Here is a 12,693-nt window from a genome sequence, read left to right as displayed (position 1 = left end):
AGGGCTGGAATGGAAGGGCAAAGGCACTTTATGAAGGAAAGGCATGGGAGATGAATGGTGTTGCCCTCTCTGTCAACCAGCTGGAGTGCATGGAGCTTGGCCTGGGCATGGATGAGGAGCTGACTGGGTAAGGATTAAAGGGAGGGCAGGAACAGGTGTCATTATTAGCAGGGAACTGCTACAGACCACTTGGCCAGAAAGACTGAGTCAATGAGGCCCACTACAGACAGGTAGGAGCAGCCTCATATTTGCAAGCCCTGATCCTCATGAGGGACTTCAACCACCCTAATACCTATTGAAGGGACAACACAGCAGGGCTCAGGCAGTTCAGGAGGTTTCAGAAGTGCACTGATGGTAACTTCCTTCTCTAAATGACGGAGGAACCAATGAGGGGAGGTGTATGCTGGACCTCATTCTCACCAACAAGGAGCAGCTGCTGGGGAATGTGAAGCTCAAGGGCAGTCTGAGCTGCAGTGACCATGAAGTGGTGTAGTTTGAGATCCTTGAGTCAATGAGAAGAGTGAGAAGCAAGCTTGCTACCCAGCGCTTCAGGAAAGCAGACTTTGGTCTCTTCAAGGATCTCCTTGATAGAGTGCTGTGGGATAGAGCCCTGGAAGGTAGAGGAGCCCAAGGGAGCTACATGATATTGTAGCTCTTTTGGGCTACAATGACATGGGCTCCATGTCACTCCAGGGTGAAAAGCAATGTATTTCTAAATAGATGAAATCAGGGAAGAACACCAGGATTAACTGCATGGATGAACAAGAGCTCCTGGACAAACTTAAACAGGTAGCTTACAGAGGGTAGAAACAGGAAAAGGTAGCCTGGTATAAACACAGAGAAATTGTCCCAAAAGCCAAGGATCTGTTTAGGAAAGCAAAAGCACCAGCAAAAGTAAATTTGCCAAGGGCATCATAGCTAAAAAAAATGCCTTCAGGTGCATCAGCAATTAAAGAAAGACTAGGAAAAAATGTGGGTCCTCTCAGGAAGAATACAGGAGACCTAGTTACCCAGGACATGGGGAAGACTGAGGTATTCAATGACTTTTTTGCCTCAGTCTCCACCAGCAAGTGCTCCAGCCACATTGCCAAAGTTGTAGAAGGTGGAATCAAGGATTTGGAGAATGAAGAACTACGGGCTTAGAAGCCCACTGTGATCCCCCTACTTGGCATAGGTGGGAGGAGCTGGCTAATAAAGAGGAACGGGAATGATGGAATAGCCCAGAAAAGAAAAACTTTAATAATGAAAATAACAACGGTGGCACAGGGTACAGAGGCTAGATTCCAAAAAACCTTTGGATGGGGCAAATGCAGCCAGGTATAGGGGCACAGGTCCAATCAGGAAGGTGAACTCAGAATATGACCTTATAAGAAAAATGTCCTGAAGCAACAGAGAAGGGAAACTGGAAATGACCAAATATAGGAGGTTCTATTACATACTACTCACAAGAACCTATGGTTCCCACTGTGACCTGATTAGGTGTCCCCCCTCAGTATACTGTCTGCCATGGTCTGAGGTCAAAACCCTCTGTAAAAGCATCTGAGCTAAAGATCTTAGCAGGATGAGATTCCACAGAGAACTGTCTTCTGTAGGAGAATGAGTTTGAGAACACCTCAGGAACCCAAAGGTGCACAAGTCCCTGACATCTGGTGAGTAATATCCACAGGAACTAGCCAAGGAAATGACTGAGCCACTATCCATTGTGTTTGAGAAGTCATGGCAGTCCCATGAAGTTCACATAAACTGGAAAAGGGCAAGCATAACCTCCATTATTAAAAAGGAAATAAAGAAGACCCACTGCTTGTTGAAAAACCAGATGCATCCTCATTGTTTACACTCTGCAGGACAGACAGCATTTTAAATGTAAAAAGGTGTCAGGTGCTCTCTGCAATGTGAGATGTTTTTGTTTGACTCTGCAGAAACTGAGGGAAAAAGCCATTAAAAGGAGAGGAGGCACAAAATCAGATAAAAGAGTCTGAAAAGGTTGCCAGAAGAAGCAGGGTTAAGATGTGGCTGGCCATTGTGTGTGGGTGTGTAACACATGCAGCAGAGCCGAGGACTCACAGCATGGACTTGGTTGGCGAGGCTGGTCTTGCTGCACAATGCAGAGTAGCACTACTTGCAGTTGGGCTGGGTGCTCTGCCTCCTACCCTCCTGGTAGGCTCCCTAGACACCTACCCAGACAGGGGCTGTGTTTTGTAGAACACCTTGGAGCAGAGCAAAAACCTTATGAAACCTTGCCAGAATGACTAGAAAGGGCTAGTGAGCATTTTAGATGAAAGTTTATGTATTAACCGGAGGGAACCAACTTAGGGAAAAAAAAATACATCTCTTTTTCTTGAGGAATTTTTTGTCTAAGAAAGGCTTTCTGGGCTCCTTTGCCCAGCATAAGACGCAAAGCTGAATATTTCCCACTAGATGGCACTATTGCCTTAAGAACAGAAAAATCAGGTTTTAATTTCAGCTGCAGTTTTAAAAGCTATTGCCATAATGCGGTTTGCCAGTAAATACATAATAGTCACAGATTGAAGCAGTATCAACAGATGTCAAATGGAGAATTATGATGTCAAATTAGCTTGCTGATTGAACTATTGAAGTTTGCTGCCTGATAAGAATATGAAAATCTTGACGTATGTGTTGTAAGATGAACATCACTATCAATATGTTATTGGAGAAACTGTTTGAGTGTAGGTTTTTTCCTGTTGAGGGGTCAATTTTTCAAAATTACTTAATGAGTCTTTCCAAACTGAATGGTATTTATCTGGTTGTATTCTGACCAATCTTCTCAAAGAACATATATAAAAACAAATCCCAAACTGAAATTCAGATTGAAAATTAACTTCTCACAACATTTGTTCTTTTAAAATACTTCTAGTTCAAGAAAATTACTCTAGTTCTTTTAAAATTTCTATCTAGTTCAAGAAAATGGCAGCTTGCAAAATTGTTATCTTGTGTGTGATTTTTCTGTTGAGATGGCTGACTGGCAAGTTGCTTCACTATTTCCTTTGTCTATGACTGAAATAGATGTTTTTGAACATCTTTGCAGAACAAAGTCTGCTAAGCCTTTGAATCAGGAAGGTAGTCCCTGCTTTTAGCTGCACCTCTGTTCATTTTCTAATCAAAGACAGAGTCAATTGCACCTGCTGAACCCTCAGGATACAGCTGGAGGGAAGGCTGCTGTCACAGTAATTGGTTTGGGTAATTATGTTCTTCAACTTATTAATCACTATTTTAAAAGAAAGTTTGTTTAGCACCATGCTCTATCTTTAATTGCAATGTTGGTCCAGAATGTAATTTCTCTAATACTTGCAAGTTTTCTTCTGTATCCAGCCCAAATGTATTCATTTCCTATAGCCAAAAAGGCTATGCCTCTTTGCTCTTCTGCCAGTGTCATTATCTTCAGAAGTCCTTGTTCTCTGCCTTTGGTATTTGCCCTACTGTTGAGAGCAATAATCTTTTCTCCTCTCAACTAAAACCACCAAATCTTTCCATCTCCTCTGAAGAGAGGTTTTTCATTGCCTTGATTATCCTTTTTGGGTGGTTCTGGGTTTATTTCTGTTTCACTTCCTCTTTCTTGAGTACAGATGACTAGAAATGGTGCCCAGTATTCAGGATAAGGCCTGACAACAACTTTGTATCATACACTTATCATTTTCATTGTACCATTGTAGTGTGTCTGTGGGAAGTGGCTCATTATCTGTGATCAGTTAAGAAGCTTTATTATCCTCAGTTGTTTCAAATTTATGAGTCTTTTTCCCCCTAGAACTTAATTCATTCACACATTTTTTGGTGGACTCTTGATGTCTAAATGCTTTTCATATGAATGGCACGGTTGTTTTAGAAATGCTGAACTTTGGGCATCCATTTGCACACATACCATGACAATGTGAATGCCATAGTGCATCATGGTGTGTTCCTCTATTGCTAAAACTTACTGCAGGGTGATTCTATGCATTAAGCAGCCTGAACAAATTTTAGTAACCAGCCTTACAAAGTTTCAAAGTAGTTACCTGGAGCTTGATGATGCAAAGGAAAATATCTTACTTAACTCTATTTCTGTCTACTTTGCCAAGACAAGAAATAAATGTGAAGAGTATCACTATAAACTTCTTGAAATATTGGAGACCATTCAATGGAGAGGTCCCTCTCAATATTAACAGAATGAAATACTAGAAATTCCTCATGAAAAGAATAGAAACTATATACCTGATGGTTTGCAGCAAGAGCTTTAAATAACATTGAAATATTTTATAAGTCATCTAAACTTGCCTTTTGATTTATTGATGACATGGCTCTCATTTCTTGAGACATGATTTTTTTTTCTTAGTTTTATTTACCTACCCCTTAGATTTGATGAGGGCCTTCATAGGCATCTCCAAAATATATGTATAACACTTGTCAGAGAAAAAATGACCCTTCTAAAAATATTTTTCTGCCATGATTCTGGATTTGTGCTGTTTATCTCTAAGTTCTGGATCATCCAGAGTTTTGAAGTCTGTTCTCTTGGTTGAGTGGCACTTTCCCTAGGCTATTTTGTGCCATTGCTTCTTGTCTGAATCATGCAACCAGTAACAGGCAAGCAGTCAACATGTACAGGTGCCTCTGTCATTGAAATACCCTGTTCATGTATCTAAATCTCTGTGCACCCACAGGATGTGGTTATTGTTCCCATGGCTCTTCCTTCACAGTTCATCTACTATGCAGCTTTCAGACTAAAATCTTTGGGTCAGGAACAGTTTCTTACCTTTTGTGCAGCAGGGCTGGATTTCACAGGTGATGTGTCTGCAAAGCAGATGCAGTCTGACCATATCAGTGCTTGGTGCAACGTGCTCCCCTAGTCCCATGAGTCAGCTGTGGACCCATCCACGCTCCTGTTGTACAGCATGAATCACTCTCTGTGCCCAAGTATTGTGCAGTTAGAACAGCTCCATCATCTCATATAAATAAAAACAACCCAGGCATCTGGATGAATGTTTACATGCAGAAATTCCTATGTGTAATAAAGACAGGGAGGAAGGATTAGAGGGAATATGAGCAAAAAGTCTCTTACGTTAAGAGCCTTCCTAAGTCACCCCTAAAATATGTGGGCCTTTAAGTGTTCTTGAAGGTAATTGTACACTTTTCCCTTATTTTTGAATAGGCTTAAAAGTAGCTTCCTCCATATCTCCCTAAAGCATGCAGTGCACACAGGGAGCAAAGCTGCTTGAGAGATTCGGCTGGGTCAAGGACAGGAGATTTTTCATAAGGTCAGCTCTTCCCCCATAGCTGCTGTCTAGGAGACTTCTCAGAATTTGAATAGATGGGCTGTTCTTATAGGGTGGTTTTTGTTGCTGTTGTTGTTTTGGGTTTGGCTTTTTTTTTTTTATTTTTTAACATGGCCTTGGAATAATATCAGATAAATGAATACTTCAACAAATGGTGAAAGTTGCCTCAGAGAAATTGCTTTTGGCAACTGTTCCTCCTAATTAAAATGAAAGTCTGAGAAGCCTCAGTCTTTGGGAACAATTAATCACATGCTGACACTAGATAAGATACAGATAATGCTTTGTGCCTATTAATTGCTTTCTACAATTAGTATGTGTGTGTTCAGCCAAATGCAGCCTGACCCTGATATGGTGGGAAGGAGAGGTTTGGAGTGAATGGAGGGCAGCACCTCTCACTTGCCCTGCTGAGCCAACCAGTGCCTTCTCACCTTCCTGCTAACAACTATAAGAACAATTAGTAGAAAGTTTCAGTACTGAGAGACTCCCAAACTGTCCCCAGGACCCTGCAGTGGGTGGCCTTGTTCTGGTAGCTTAGATGCAGCAGCTAGAACACCTCTGTAAGCATTTGAGTGGATGGCCAGACAGAAAAAAGAAAGAGGAATTATCTCCTGCTGGGGTCCAGGATACTAATTTCCCTTCTGGGGACTTCACTGCTGATCTAGAGTGGTCAAAGACAGGTGTGTAGGACCTCCAAGTTCTGTTTAGATTTACTTATTTCTCAAACTGTTATATAATTAATAGTCATCAAAATCCTGAGGAAGTCTGTGCTCTCTGCCCCCTAGAGTGGCAGAGGTCAGGACTAGCAGCTGGTGGAGGTCCTGGGGGAGGCTCTGCCCCCTCAGAGACCTCAGAGGTTGTTCCTGTCCTCTGTCCCAGCTTGGGAAGTCAAAAGCATGTTGAAAAAGTGCCAAGCAGGAGCTGCAGACAAAACCAGTGTGTGCACATGAGTACAGTGGTCAGGTGAATCCCCCAGAAAAAACATGCAACCAGAGACTGTGGGAGGCAATGCTGGATTTATGGCAACCCAGCAGTAGGAGATGTGACCCCAAAACCTGAGGGATGGTGCTGGGCAGGCAGGCGCCTGGAGGAAGGCTCTGGAGGACAGCCATGGATCTGCACATGGGGAAGGAACGTGCTGGAGGCTGTGGGACCCAGATGAGACAGAGCAAAGAAAGAAAGTTTTGAGCCTATTATCTTCATATGGAGAATGTGTGAGTCAGGGGTGTGGGAGAGCTGAGGATCCACATGTGCATGCATGAAGGGGAGAAGGGCAGGGAGCAGTCAGCCTGCTTGGCTCATAAGCAGCAGAGACAGGCTCTCAAGCGATGCCTCCAAAGTAATCCCAACTGTAAGGAGAGTTTCAGACAGCTCAGAGTGAGAGCTGAAGACGACAGAGCAATGTCATCATCTCAGCTGGCGCTGCAGCCCTCACCCCTGGCAGCTAAAGCATGGAAATAGAAACCAGGGAGCACTTAAGAAAATAAAAGTACACTACAAGGTAAAGGAGCTGGTTAACATATCCATTCTAAGCAATGTTACTGTGTGTAGGGGCATTTAAGTGTAGGACAGGCACCACATTCTGGGAGCAGCAGCCCCATGGCAGCCTGAGCTAGATGTGGAGGGAAATCTTGCCTTGCCATCTGGGTTGTGGCCCAGGCAGATATGGTTAACTAAGTCTCAGAGATGTGTAGAAAAACTGTGATTAAGCAAGCCGTGTACAGGAAAGTATTCTCAAAACTCGCTTTAACTACTGCCACAACCTAGTGGTTTCAGAAATGTCTGCAAAGTAGTTGTGCTGCTCCTCCACTGCTGGGCTTAAATTCATAGGAGGGATTTATGCTACAGCTCAGGGTGCCTGCATAAGCCTGTTTCTCCTTTGCTTTGTGTACAGGAATGAGGGTCTGGGCCCATGGCTGCTCTCTGACTAAGCTTATTCCCAGAATAACTCCTCTCCCAGCCTCCTCTGCCCCACAAGGAAAAAAAATCTTAAACAAATGTATAAACACTAGCAGCCTTCAGGTTTGTGTTTCTTTCTGAGCCTAATTTAAATGAACAGCAGACATTTTATGGGCTTTTCCAAGAGAACCTACAGGGGCTTATTTGCTTGAGTCTGACTTTCTGACAGCTCTCTACAAGCCTAATCAAAACCAGACTTAGTCTCTTGTGAAGCAAAATAATATATATTATGCAGCTACAAAGAACCAGGCTAAATGTAGTAAGTCATAAACCATTACTATGGCAGCAAGCATTCAATCATGTGCATGTACCACACTTGGATTTTGGAACAAGAGGTGTATTTGTTTGTTCCCATTGTACAGAAATTTGTAGTGGTGAGGAGCCGAGAAAACATGCCTTGCATCTAGAAAATGTCCCACTTGTGTAACTTGGAGTTTGTAGCTGCAGCTCAAAGGGTATCTCTTCACTTTTGTCCCCACAGTGGGGAATGCTGAGTTGATATCTCATGGTGGGGTGCACCTAGTTCTGTTAGGGAAGCTGTGGGTAGGACAAATACTGGACCAAGCTGGATAGGACAAATCCTAGGACCAAGCTGGATTTAAGGGAGATTTGTCTTTATCATCTTTTTAGGTGTTCTCTTCAATACATAGATCATATTTCTGAAATGTTCCCAAGTCTTTGTTTAGATGAATTCTGGACGGCATAGTTAGAATGGGGAATTCTGCAGAGACAATAAATACTTAAAATGTTTTGACAGACCTCTAAAAGAAGACTTTTTTCTATTTCTAATCATCCCACAGTGTTCTCATCACATAATATCACCTCTGTCTGTATAAGTTCATGTTCAGTTCCTGACATCTGGAAGTAATTTTTCCTTATCTTGTGTATTTTCAAGTGAAATTGTGAAAAGAGGTGCTGAACTGATAAAGTAGGGATGTACCTTTGGGCTGGACCAGATGGTGAGGTGCTGCAAGCAGAAGGCATTCTGCCCAAAACAAGGAAGAAGGGGAAGGAAATCTCTAGGACTGGGCCAAGATGGAGGAATGGTAAAATCGTCATTCAGGAGGTGTCAGTCTGTTTAACCTTCCCCTCCTAACAGAGACCTTAAGTTTGTCTGAAGCTGAAGAGACATCAGGCAGCTCTAGATTGTGAGCTTTCCTGTCTAATTTAGATTTCAGTGTTTCCAGTTTCTCTGTTGAACTATTGCGTGACTGAAAATCTTATCTGGTAGCAGACAGCCTGCACTGGCCACAGTGTGTACAATATGGTCCACCTGGTTTCCTTAAACCTTTTGCTTTTCAAGATAGATAACTATTCTATGCTGAAGCCACAGTTTAACTCTTGCTGTATTGCCTTAATGATTTTAGGGTGATGACAATCGCTTTTGCCTAAAAGTCCCAAATTACCTTTTGCAATATGCCTAGAGGAGAGATTTCAGCCCATAGGCTGAGATTCCTTCAAGCACAGTTCCTGTCCAAAGGGACTATTGACATGGGGTTTTTGACATCCCCTCTTTGTCGTCACCCAGTGATTTGGAAGGAAATGATTCTTTCAAAGCAAGCCCGAGCTCCAGCAGACTAATAGATTTTTATTTCTAGTCAAATAAACATACTTGTGTCCTTTACCATAGTGCAGAACACATCAAGTTGAGCTCTTGGGATTCAGTGTTATTTGAGGTCTGTCTGCCACACGATGCAGGAAAGCATCTCCCACAGAAAGTTGTAACAGGACCAAGACATAGAGTTACACCAAATCTTACATGGTCACGTTTGATAGCCATAGAGTGATTTGGGTGGATACAAAACTGATACCAAATTAATTTTGGTTTGTTGTTTCTTCTAGTGACTTTCACTGAGTAAACAGTGAAATTTTACTTCATCTGCATTGATTAGACTGTTTGGATTTTTCATGGACACTCTGTGTTCAAATCTGTAATTTGATTCAGGGTCTGTTTAACTGAGATTTTTTGGTGGGTTTTGTTTTTGTTGTTTGCTTTATTCTTTTTTTTTTGTTTGTGCTCTTTACTTTGTACAAAGCCATCACACATACAGATGTATTAACTGCATGGGCCATGTATTTGGTTTGATGTAATTATTTTTCACTGCTCTCTGCAGACACTATCACTGATTATTTTTTTAAAATATGTTGTAGCCATTTGATAGGTTTTCCAAGTTTAATGTCTCTCAGCACAATGCATTGCAGTTTAACTTGCTTTTGAAAGGGTGGATGACTATAGACAAAACATTATCTTGCTTTAAAATTATGTATGATCTTTTTATTACTTTTTTGTGAGTATTATCCAGTTTTGGCATGAGAGCAGCCATGCAGTCAGTATAAATCAAATTCCTTTAGATACTTACCTTTTCATTTTCTAAAAATATCGATGTGTTGATGTTTTATAAACCCACCTTTAAAGTATTTTTGGTATCAGAATTTGGTAGAGTGTTTTTAACCTCTTTATGTAGAAGATGAAACCATTAGAACCCTCTGGATGGCTTTTAAGCAAGACTGCTTTTCACTGTGGACAGAAAAGTTGACTCAGACAGAAGCAATAGTGTTACTCTATTAATACAAAGGCTTTTAAGGGGTTTAATAATGCCTGTTGCACTGGATTGGAATAAAATATGAACACTTTTCTAGGAAATGATTATTAAAACTGTAATCCTGGTAATCCTGGATTATGTATAAATTTGGTCAACATTTGAAGTGTGTTACTAGGGACTGATTTGCAACCTGACTTGTGGTGTCTTCCTGTTGCTCTATAGGCCAGGGCAGTTTGGACAGCAGAAGACAATTTTACATCTGAACACCAAATTTTGTATCGTGCAGACTCATGTAGTGGAAAAAGCCTGTAGATGAAAAACTTATTTGAAGAGAAAAGCCATTCTCCAGGGATGCTGAAAAAGTGACACTTGGTAGGCTATCCATAAAAATGGGTGCAGAGGGGAATATTTCACATGTGAATGCACCTGGCTTCGGAGAGGACCCCACTGACTTTCATTCTGTAAAGGGGAAACAAAAAGGTGCGTTCCAGGTACTTTCATACAGAAAATAATTGAGTCAATATTTAGATTGCCTTTCAAGGATAAAAAAATTTTGCCTGTGCACTTGTATTAATGGTGAGTATTCAAGTTCTGTGTACAGTTGAGGAAGTGGCTTTTTTTCTAAAATTGAATGCCTTGTTTTGTGGCAACATAGTGGAAACCACAGTAATGATATTAAATCAGGTTACATTGAAAAAAGCAGACCTATGTCATTTGGAGAGAGCAAGTTCATTCATGAAGGACAGAGGCATAGTAATTCACAAGATTAAATTTGTTGGTTTTTGGGTCTTTTTTCTGCTTCTGTTAAGGTTGGGATTGAAAGCAGTAGGGATGGTATTTTGTGTTCAGACTCAGATGTTTATTTTTTCTTATCTATATCGCAGTCTTACAAGTCGTGAGTTCTGCAGTATTCTACTAATAAGTTACAAAATGGCTAAATATTTTTCTCTACAAGGTCTTTTAAGGCTAAACTATCTAATTAAGAAATGACACCTAAATTATTTTCACTTTTAACTCAATAACTAATCTCTTGTATCTTGCAATGTGGACTTTTCTGTTTAATTACAAAACACCACAAACTCATGAAGAAGGTGAAAAAGAAGGACTAGCTACTGCCTTAAAACTTCTGTCTTGTTTCACATATAATATTATGTTCTAAAACTTTAAACTCTAAGTTTTCCACCATGTGATATTACACACTTCTAATCAAACTACACACTCAAAATCCTAGTTGTATCATTCAATTTTAGAAGCCTTCTCTGTGGCCTTAGGTCAAATACAGTATTCTCTTGTGGGTCTGTGCCTTTCAGAACAGAAAGTTTAAAATTCTCAGCATCCAGTGTTCCAACACAAATTGGTAAAACCAGAACCTCCTGAGCTGTATTTAGCTGTTCCCTTACTCAGTTATTTCTCATGGGAAACCCAGATCCTGCAGAAGAGAGTGCAGCCACATGAATGAAGTGTGAGTCAGTTTGCCCCTTGCCAGCAACAGCAATCATTTCTTTGTCTCATTTGTAGGTGATTTTGAGATCCTGTCAGGGTAGTTTTTTTCCTGCTTGTGTAAATAGTCTTCTACATTCCCGTTGTACCAAATCTGAGTCACAATATCAAACTCCAAACCCAGTTTTCTTGCAGGTGGTGCTGGCAGTCTTTTCCATGGCCCCTGATTACTTGTGGTGATGTCAATACCACTGGGGTGCTAGATGCCATCCAGAAATCACAGCCTGGTGAGGACCTCATATGTGAACCCTCTGACTGTGCCCTTCATAAAAGGTTGGTGAATGAACAGTAACACAGAAGGTTTTCTTCTGAACACAGAGCATCAAGGTATGTGTTTTTTGGACCCTTTGTGTAGACATATTCCAGATGTGTTCCTTGCTGCTTGGTAATCACTGCATTCCCCAGATAACTCTGTGATAATGATAATATTAGCAAATTCTAGTAATAGATGTGCACAGGGGCTTTCAAGTATATAACAATTTCCTGCTTGCAAAGAAGGAGGTTCAGGTATATTTTTTCTTTATTATCTTGCTAGTAGGATTGTCTTAAATGTCTTTAAAAAGAAGAAAACAGTGATACATACACAGACTGTATTTTTGCTACCTCTCTGATTGCCAGCAGATAACAGCAAAATGGTTTCACTACCGCTATGCCATTATTTTTCCACCTGGATATTATACCAAAAGTTTCCTTTTCCATCTTTCTTTTCTTTTAAATTTTTTTTAAGGTAGGGGAAAATGGAAGTTTACTGCTAAATTATTTCTTGCCAAGCTTTTTCAGCTGCAGGATATAATGGAAGCCAAATTCTTTGGAACTAATTAAAGCTGTCAGTATAATCAAGGGGAATTGCATGGTGATAAAATTGCAGATCTATGCCATAGTAGTAATGTGTAATGGATGAATGTAGACATATATATGTTCATTATGCCAGGGTGCTGTGGTGTAGCTCCATATTTTTCTTCAAGTGCAATTTCTCTGGATTGTTGTATATGGGTGTACATACACATGCACAGGAGAGAGAAAAAAATAAATATCTCCTCCCCTTGTGTTGTCTGAGTCTTTGAAGACAGCATCTGCTCATAATGATACAGTCATTGACAAGCAGATGTTCCAAAGCTGGGTTTAAGAGTTGCATAAATCGAGATTTCAACAATTCCTTTAAATTTTGCTATGTCGCTTTCAAAATATTATGTATTTTGAATTTATGAAAGACAGAAATGTAAATGCTTTCATTTTGTCTCATACCTAAGCCCCAGTGGTGTTTGGGGTTTTTTTTTTGAATGATGAATTCCTTTGTCAGGAGCCATGTTTTATGGCACACCCACAGCTCCTAGTGGAAAATTTGAAAGAAGTAATTTTTGCAGAGCTGGGCTTGTTCAGGCTCTCTCTGCCTTGGCTGGTATGTACAATGCACCAGCTTCCTGAGACTA

This window comes from Agelaius phoeniceus, chromosome 4 (assembly GCF_051311805.1).
Source record: "Agelaius phoeniceus isolate bAgePho1 chromosome 4, bAgePho1.hap1, whole genome shotgun sequence".
Taxonomy (NCBI): domain Eukaryota; kingdom Metazoa; phylum Chordata; class Aves; order Passeriformes; family Icteridae; genus Agelaius; species Agelaius phoeniceus.
Note: the sequence above shows the minus strand (reverse complement) of the source record.